Genomic DNA, 8,755 nt, shown 5'->3' on the forward strand with positions numbered 1-8,755 from the left:
AACCAATCTTTTCAATACTAATATTATCCCTAGCATGCTACATGACTGCAAGTCAGAGAAAATCAAGATCCCCAAAGATTCAGAAGTGCAGGTGCCACAAGGGTTAATGGAAGGCATGTGATGGGTCCAGGTAGACTCCAGCATGTTGTTGGGGCTGACTCCTATGCCAGAAGTCATCTAAGACAACTTCATGAACATAAAATATCAGAAAAGGAAATGGGCAGATAGGTTGGCTTGAATGAATGGAAACAGATGGACAGGCTAAGTTAGGTATCAGTATCCATGAGATATGTAAAGATCCAGAGAAAAGCTGCTAGCACAACAGAATTATATAAGTAAGACTTACATAGGAGGAAAAGGCATGGATGCATTGCTAAGGGCACCACCAGAAAGCGTGCCCTGTCCTGAGTGATAATAGCTCCATCCAGGTATCAAAGTAGTCTCATACACAAAACATACAGAGCATTTACTGAATTTTTCATCCGGACATTTCATCTTTACCTAGACACAGTTTTCCTTCTCTGTCAATGATACAATTCTTTGCCTTGCACATATGGCTTTGGGAAACAAAGGCATCTAGAATCCAAAATTGTGCTGTTAATGAAAATTTAAGCATCTTTTGAACTTTCTTTTAGGGAAGAATTTAAATAGAATAAGGTCTTTGAGAATGTATTTGCAAAGGGGAAAAATTGGGCAATTTAACTATTCAGAGTTGATTTTGTCTCCCTAATTAAAGTGTTTTAAATGAATAATCAACAGAATTTGGGGAACTGAAATTTTTAATATATTAACTCAGATTAAATGTGAATATAAATTTAGCTCTTTGATTAATTGATCAAATCAGATTCACAAAGAATAAAATAAGATGAATTTTAATGTTAGGAAAACAAGATCTGGCAAACTTGCCTTGGGAAAATAACATTAATATATGAAATGCATACATCTAGATTAAAAACAATTACATCAGGGGCTCCAAACCCTTTTCTAAATGGAAGCTACACTTTATTTCCCTAATTTTTCTATATGGGTGTGAAGAGAGTTGATGATTTTTTTTCCATTTAGTTTTTTGACTGTCAAAAAAGACATGATGTTAGTAGCAGCAGTATTTACATAGACTGACCTATTGCCTTGACACAGATTAAAGAAGATTTGGAGTCTCAAAGTTCGTAGAAGGAAGCATGGACTGCTTAATAAAACACTAAAACAAGACAGCTTTATTGAGGGAGAGATACTCACAAATTGGAGGGACAATTAGGAAAGAGAGGCACAGGGCCATTCCTTGGAGTCCTGGCACTGGTTAAGCTGGTTAATAGCTATGACGATGATGGTGACTTCAACAGTATTAGGGAAGAGCAGAAAAGGGGAGAGATTTTAGGAAAATACATAAGTACGAAACATTGTACATCCATAATTCTTCATCTTGTTGCCAAAAGAAGAGATGCTCATTTCCTTACCTTTTTTCCAGGGCCAAAAATCCTGCCTAGCCATTTCCAAACCCTTTTTTTTTTAATTAAAGCATTTTATTTTAGAAGAATTATATGAAATACGTGGTCTTATTAAAGGATGGTCACTAAACAAATAGCTATGAATAAATCAGAGTACAGTTTGGCAATTTCCTCCAGCAGTTAATTTTATGCAAGGACCAAGTCTTATTTCATATGTAGTGGGAAGAAGCAAGAGAGTTCTAGAGTCAAGGTACATTTCCTTGAGATTATACTCTGATAATAAAGGACATCTTATGATCCATTTGTACGATATTTGAGACAATTTTTTACCATTTTTTGGCAGTAGGGTATCCAGCTAGAATGTTCAGATGAGTCCTTCTGAAAGACCAGCAATGTTTCTGATTTTCTATGTTTGAAACACCTGATATTTGTTATCTGGAGGAAATAAGTATCCCTTCTCATGATCACTGTATGACAAGTGAGTTACAAGAACATCGCCCAATTAATTAAAAGCACAATAGTAAAACATTTTCTCTTTTTAATTTCATTCATCCTTTTGATATGGCATTTACTAGTAGTTTGAGTTCAAAGAAGAAACTTCTCCCACAGAATAAATCAGGACCCATGAAGTCAATTGCTTTATATTTATTATAAACTTTCTAATACTTTTTTATGTTATTCAAAGCCAAAATATTCATGAAGGAAAAAAACATAATTTCAGGAAGTTCTGAACACAGTGAAGAGAGATGGTCACATTTCACTTTTTATAAATACGTAGATTTGTATGTTATAAATACAAAGGAAAAATGGGAAAAAAAACTAAACACAATGAAACATGATTGTTTTGACAGTCAAAAACCATTTTATACAGGTTGTTGTAAAAAAAACTGACTAATGAAGACAGTGATTTTCAGATCTATGTCATATAATCAATGATTTTCTGTAAGTTTTCTGTGCTAACAGATAATCTCTGATGTCGAATCACCTTCCATTTTCATGCATTTGAAGCAGTGACTGAATATTTGTAAGAGTACAGTTTATTGTCGGCTCCTCCGCTCAATAGCAGCCCTGCTTCTGTCCAATCTACACATATAACTTCATCTTCATGAGCAGCCAAATCTTAGAGGGGGGCCTTGCAACTTCTTGTATCCCAAAGCTTGACCGTGTTATCCAGGGAACCTGAAATTAGCTGTTGTTCATGTGTGGGAGACCACTTTACCGATGTTACCCAGTCATTATGGGAAGTGAAGGATAATAACACCAAGGAACCATCTTTTGTTCTGGGATCCCACAGCCTGGTATGCCTATCAGAGTTCCCAGTTGCTAAACCTTTACAAAGTAGGGAATAGGAGATACAGTTAAATGCTTTATTTCCAGTCAAAGTTGATTTAATATTGCCAGTTTCAACATCCCACACTCTAATCATGTGGTCCCACGATGCACTGCAAATTTCTTCAGTATCTGACCAAAGCACTGAGAAAATTGCATCATCATGGCCAGACAATGTCACGATAGGAGCCCTTGTTAATGCCAGTCGCTCTGTTCTCTGTTTCTTTCTAGGTTTGTCTGTGGAATCTTCATCTTCTTCATTTGTAGGGACTGCAGACCAGATCTTTACCATCTTATCCCAAGAGCCACTGCAAATTTAGCCCCTGTGCTGTCAACAGCGACAGATTGCACACTCTCAGCATGGCCTCGGCAGCAGTGCAGAGCTTTCACTTTGCTTCTCTCCACGTTCCATTCCCACAAGAGGATAGTCTGGTCCATAGAGGCAGTGAGAAGCAGGCATGAAGAACTGTCTTTCTTCGCCTAGGCAACATCTTTTGCCACTTCTCCATGTCCAACGATTGTCATGAGAAACTTTCTTTCTGGAGACCAGATCCCAGACGTCTTGTCATGGGAGCCAGTCAAGATCCATGCCACTGTTCCTTCAACTGAACTGAACCAGTCATCATGGACTATACATTCTTCAGGCTGTGGTGCGAGTGTTTCTCCACATACTCAACTTCCACTACTTCTGTTGAGATGTTCTCGAGTTCCATATGCTTAATCAAGGGCATTCGCAGGAACTGACCCTTAATAAGGAAATCAAACTCCCCATCCTTGTGGACTTCATTTTTGGCTTCCAATAATTTATTGATAATGTTGCTAAGATCAGAGGTTTCAGAGGCCACAGGGATAGAGAAGGGAGCATCGTCTGCGGCATATATTTTGCTGTCGGTGAAGAAGCGAGTCTGGAGCTGCGCCATGGCTGGGGGAGATGGGGTGGCAAACTACCCGGCCCGTTAACGAACGAGCAGGGGTGGGAGCTGCTGCCGTCTGTGAGGGCAGGGGTTGGGTCTGTGCAGGATCGACCGGGCCCTCTCCTAAACTTCCCGGGCGGGCAGGGGAGGTGGGGAGGAAGGGAGTCCACCCACTCGCCACCTCCAACCGGGGCAGCAGTGGCAGCGGCAGCCAGAAGCGAGGACAGGCACCAACCACTGCCATTTCCAAATCCACCAAGAGGTCCAAATGACCTTGAGAAGTGAAAGATTTACAAAATAGTGCCTGCAGCATTATCTCTGACCTACCATTAAATGGGAGTGAGAAACCCTCACACTAAATAAGTCAGTTGAAAACAAATATAAGGTCAAAAGGAAAGGAATGGGAAATAAGCAGAGATGACATCAGAAAAACAGCAAGGAGACCTTTCCAAGGTCCAAAGGATAGCTAAGATTTTTCGACTTTCAAAATGACATATTTCTGATCAAAAGGCCACAGCAACAGCATTCATCAGAGCGTGTACCTATTCATGCAGTGAGCTATGAAACTGTGATTTTTAAGACAGAGTTTTTCTCCTGAGCAGCACTGATTTTGAGAGGGGAATTTAAAAGTGGAAAAGTCCTGCCATTTAAAGCTACATGACAACAATCCATTCCACTGTTTCAAGTGAAAATAAAGTTGAGAACTAGGAGGCCATATACATCACTAGAAACTGAATCACTTCCCCATTTTTAAAAGCTGAAGTTACATTTTATCCCAGCACATTTGACCTCATAAATCATGACCTATGGACACTTTTAATAATAGTAATACTATTCCATCTGCATGTGACCAAACAACATGGGCTGAAGCTATATTCACACATAAAGGATGGAATGATAAGGAATCTGTTCCAGGACACTTTGTTTAGAGGTCAGTAACAGCATTTACAATCCCTTTGTCCTATGAATAAGTGCATTTCTCACCTTTCCATATCTTCTATCCCCTTTGCATCATGCTCTTCCCAAAAAAAAGCACTGCATTAATGTGCCTGGAAATCTTTATCTTCTCTCCCTCCACCTGCCATGGGGCACTGTCTTAACTCCTCCCTATATAATAACTGCAAAAAATGATGATGATGATGATAACTATAGAAAGATAAATGATAAATGAATAGATGATTGATAGATTGCCTTTATATAGTACTTTAAAGTTTGTAAAATGAATTACATAGTCTACATCACTTGATGCATACTTTTCTTGATTCCTTCCCTGGAAGCAAAAAAAAAAATGGTAATTGAGAGCTCTGATCTCTGAGGTTTGGGACCGCTAGTGTTTATGAGGCTATCTTCTTTCTGATATCATTGATTTAGAGCTGGAAGGGATCTGAGAGGCCATCTCCCTTATTTTTTTTTTCCAGAGGAAGAAATTGACACTCAGGAAAGTTAGATGAGTTGCCCAGTGTCCTATGGGACATTATGCAAGGGCAAGTCAAATTTAAAGTCATGACTCAGAACTCTGTGCATCAATACAAGTTGATTGAGATGATGACAACATGTCTACTAGGAGAGATATATGGGGAAAGAGACGGGAGAAGCAATAATAACAGACATTTATATAGAGCTATAACATTTGCAAATTGCTTTATGTACATTATCTCATTTGAACCTCACAACTCCGTGGGGTATGACAGAGAATTAATTCAGTCCTCTGCATTTTCCTGGCTTAGCCAAGATATTCTTATTTGTTTTCTACATGAGGGGAAGCTGATGCCATGGACAATCAAACAGTTCTCACAACTCTATTCTTCTCCCTTCCACATCCCATGCCCCCTGCCAAGGTAGAAGACGTATAGCCAAGTTCTAGCCTTACACCCAGAGTAAGGGGCCTGAGAATAAATTAGAAGTAGTACAGGGTTGAAAAGTCAAGGGAGAGGTGCAGTAGGGCACAAAAATACCAATTCAAGTTATGTGATTAATGAAACTATTGTTAGTGAGAAATAGTAACTGAAGTTTGATTGGACTATTTTAGAAACAAGTATCTCAATTTGATCTTTCCATTGTCCTGCCTAGGGTCCACATTCTTTCACATAAGTATACATTTCCCTATAGTTCCATCATGCTAGCAGTACCTGTCTGACCCATAAGCCTTTGTAGTGATGTCAGTCTCTCTAGGGACAGCCTAAATTCTTAGAATCTTATTCCACAGATAGCCAGGGCAGACACAGTCATCCTTATTTTACAGATAAGGAAACTGAAACTGATACAGGTTAAGCAACTAGACCATACAAACACTGTCCAACTAATCAGAGAAAAGTTTTAAATGGAGCCCCCCTTCATCCAATTAGGGGACTATGTCTTTTAGGCTATGTTGCCTTGGAAGAGAGGAAGTGATGAGAATAGTGACACATATATGGAGAATGTTACTTCTGGCACCTGATGCTTTAATTCTAAGTAAGGGGTAAGACATAAATATGGATACATGAATAAAGAACAATCAGGAATTATATTTCCCCAGGTATTAACCTATGGAAACATGGTGAAGACCTGGGCAAAGCAGACAACTAATTATAGAATCAATTATGCATTTAACATGCTAGTGGATCTCTTATTTCTACACTAACCAAAAACATTATTTCAAAAAATAGATAAATTCTGTTCTCTTGCCTTAGGAAGAACTAATGGGGATGGTTCAGTATTTTTAGCATGAGGTGCAGTAGAAAGATTGCTTAAACTAGAGTTAGGAAGACCTGAGTTCAAATCCTTCCTCAAAATCTCACTTTATGTGTGATCTGAGACCAGTTGCTTAAGCCTTCTGTTTCTTCATCTATAAAATCTGTCAGTTAACATTTATTAAGCTCTTACCATGTGCCAAGCAAGCAGGAAGGTCACTAAGTGGATAGAGTGCCATAACCGGAGTCAGAAAGACTCATCATCCTGAGTTTAAATCTGGCCTCATACACTAGCTGTATGACTCTCAGCAAGTCACTTAACCTTGTTTTCTTCATGTTTCCTCATCTGTAAAATGAACTGGAGAAGGAAATGGCAAACCACTTCAGTATCTTTTCTAAGAAAACCGGAAATGTGGTCATGAGGAGTTGGATGTGTCTGAAAATGACTAAGCAGCAACAAGGACAACTGTGCTAAGCACTATGCTAAGTACCTCAATAAAAATAAAAGTTGAAAGAAAAGCAATCTCTGCCCTCAAGGAGTTTACATTCTACTGGAAGAAGATAATACATAAAAAGAAGCAGAAAAGGGGAGGTGAAGGGAGGAGAAGGGAGAGAAAATTCTGAGAAAATTCCTGAGAGGAATGAGCATGCTTCCTTGAGTATCCTCTTTAACTGGAGGTTCTAAGAGGAACCATCCAACAGAAGGAGATTTCAATCTGTTTATAGGTAATTTGTTCATTTAAATGTAATTACTTGTGTAACCTCTGTCCTAAGGACATTGGCATAGAACTCTTTCCTTATTGGTGGGGATGAGGCCCTGCCCTGTGTGAAGTGTGGGACAAAGGTGGCAAGAACTTCAGATTTCAGCTAGTCTTCCTTTAAGCTCTTCAGAGTCAGTCCCCTCTTTGGGGACTCCTCAAGGGGCAGATGCAGTTTGGGACTTTCTAAGCAAAACATTTCTTCCAGTGACCTTTGAGTCAGTTTCCAGCTTCAAGAGAGAAGATGGAAGATGTCAACCCCATCTGAGGTTGCTAAAGAAAAATACTCTGGGAAGACAGGAAAAGACTCACCAGTACATATCATGTCCCTGTTCCCAGATTGCTATTCTAGAAACTTTAGTGAGTTTGGGTGAGATCTAGGACCTTCTTTCTTGGTTGAGCTGACATTTCACTTCATTTTCTATGTCTGTTGTATATAAACCTTCTCTGATTTCTATTTTGCTAGATTGGATAAATGGGTTTCTTTTCTACTTGCTGTGTGTGTTCATTGTGGAACGCTAGTATTAGATGGGAAGAGAGTCAAGCCTTGGATATTACACTTGGGCTCCCATTGTTCACCAGAAATAACAAAGTGATCAAAATTTAGATGGAACCTGATTGTATCCCTTAGACAGTGTACTTGAAACCCAGTATCCCCTCTCTCTGAGGAGAGCAGAGAGGTGGCATCTGGCCCAAACTCCTGCTTCCCCTCCTAGCAAGAATGAAAGTCTCTCTTGGAAAAAGGTGGAAGGAGAAGAGAACAGAAAAATCTATTCTGCCTCCTTTCTTTTAAAAATTTTAAAAATATTTTATTAATTTATTTTTAGTTTTCAACATTCACTTCCATAAGCTTCTGAGTTTTAAATTTTCTCCCCCTTCTTCCCCATGTCCCTCCCCAAGACAACATGCAATCTGATATAGGCTCAACATATACATTCCTATAAAACATATTTTCACGTTAGTAATTTTGTAAAGAAGAATTAGAACCAATAGGATGAACCACAAGAAAGAAGAAACAAAATAAAACAGAAAAAAATAACAAATAGTATGCTTCAATCTGCATTCAAACTCCATAGTTATTTCTCTGGATGTGTATAGCATTAGCTATCATGAGACTTTTGGAAAAAATCTTAGATCCTTGAATTGCTGAGAAGAGCTAAGTCTATGAAAGTTAGTTATTGAACAACATAGCTGTTACTGTGTACAATATTCTCCTGGTTCTGCTCACTTCACTCAGCATCAGTCCCTACAAGTCTCTGTTTTTTTCTGAAGTCTGCTTGCTAGTCATTTCTTATAGCACAATAGTATTCCATTACATACATACACCACAATTTGTTTAGCCTTTCGGCAATTGATGGGCAGTCCCTCCATTTCCAATTCTTTGCCACCACAGAAAGAGCTGATACAAATATTTTTGTACACGTGGATCCTTTTCCCATTTTTATTATCTTTTTGGGATACAGCCCTAGAAGTGTTATTACTGGGTCAAAAGGGTATGCACATTTTTATAACCCTTTGGGCATAGTTCCAAATTGCTCTCCAAAATGATTGGATCAGTTCACAACTCCACCAACAATATATTAACTTTGCAATTTTCCCACATCTTCTCCAACATTTATCATTTTCCTGTTTCGTCATGT

General features: G+C 38.8%; 1 pseudogene; it reads right to left on the reverse strand.

Annotated features, from left to right (window-relative positions):
- Positions 1 to 2,439: 2,439 nt before the first annotated feature.
- LOC114026807 lies at positions 2,440 to 3,694 on the reverse strand (annotated as a pseudogene).
- Between the last annotated feature and the right edge of the window lie 5,061 nt (positions 3,695 to 8,755).

Source organism: Vombatus ursinus, unplaced genomic scaffold, assembly GCF_900497805.2.
Source record: "Vombatus ursinus unplaced genomic scaffold, bare-nosed wombat genome assembly UNPS02014847.1, whole genome shotgun sequence".
In the NCBI taxonomy this organism is placed as follows: domain Eukaryota; kingdom Metazoa; phylum Chordata; class Mammalia; order Diprotodontia; family Vombatidae; genus Vombatus; species Vombatus ursinus.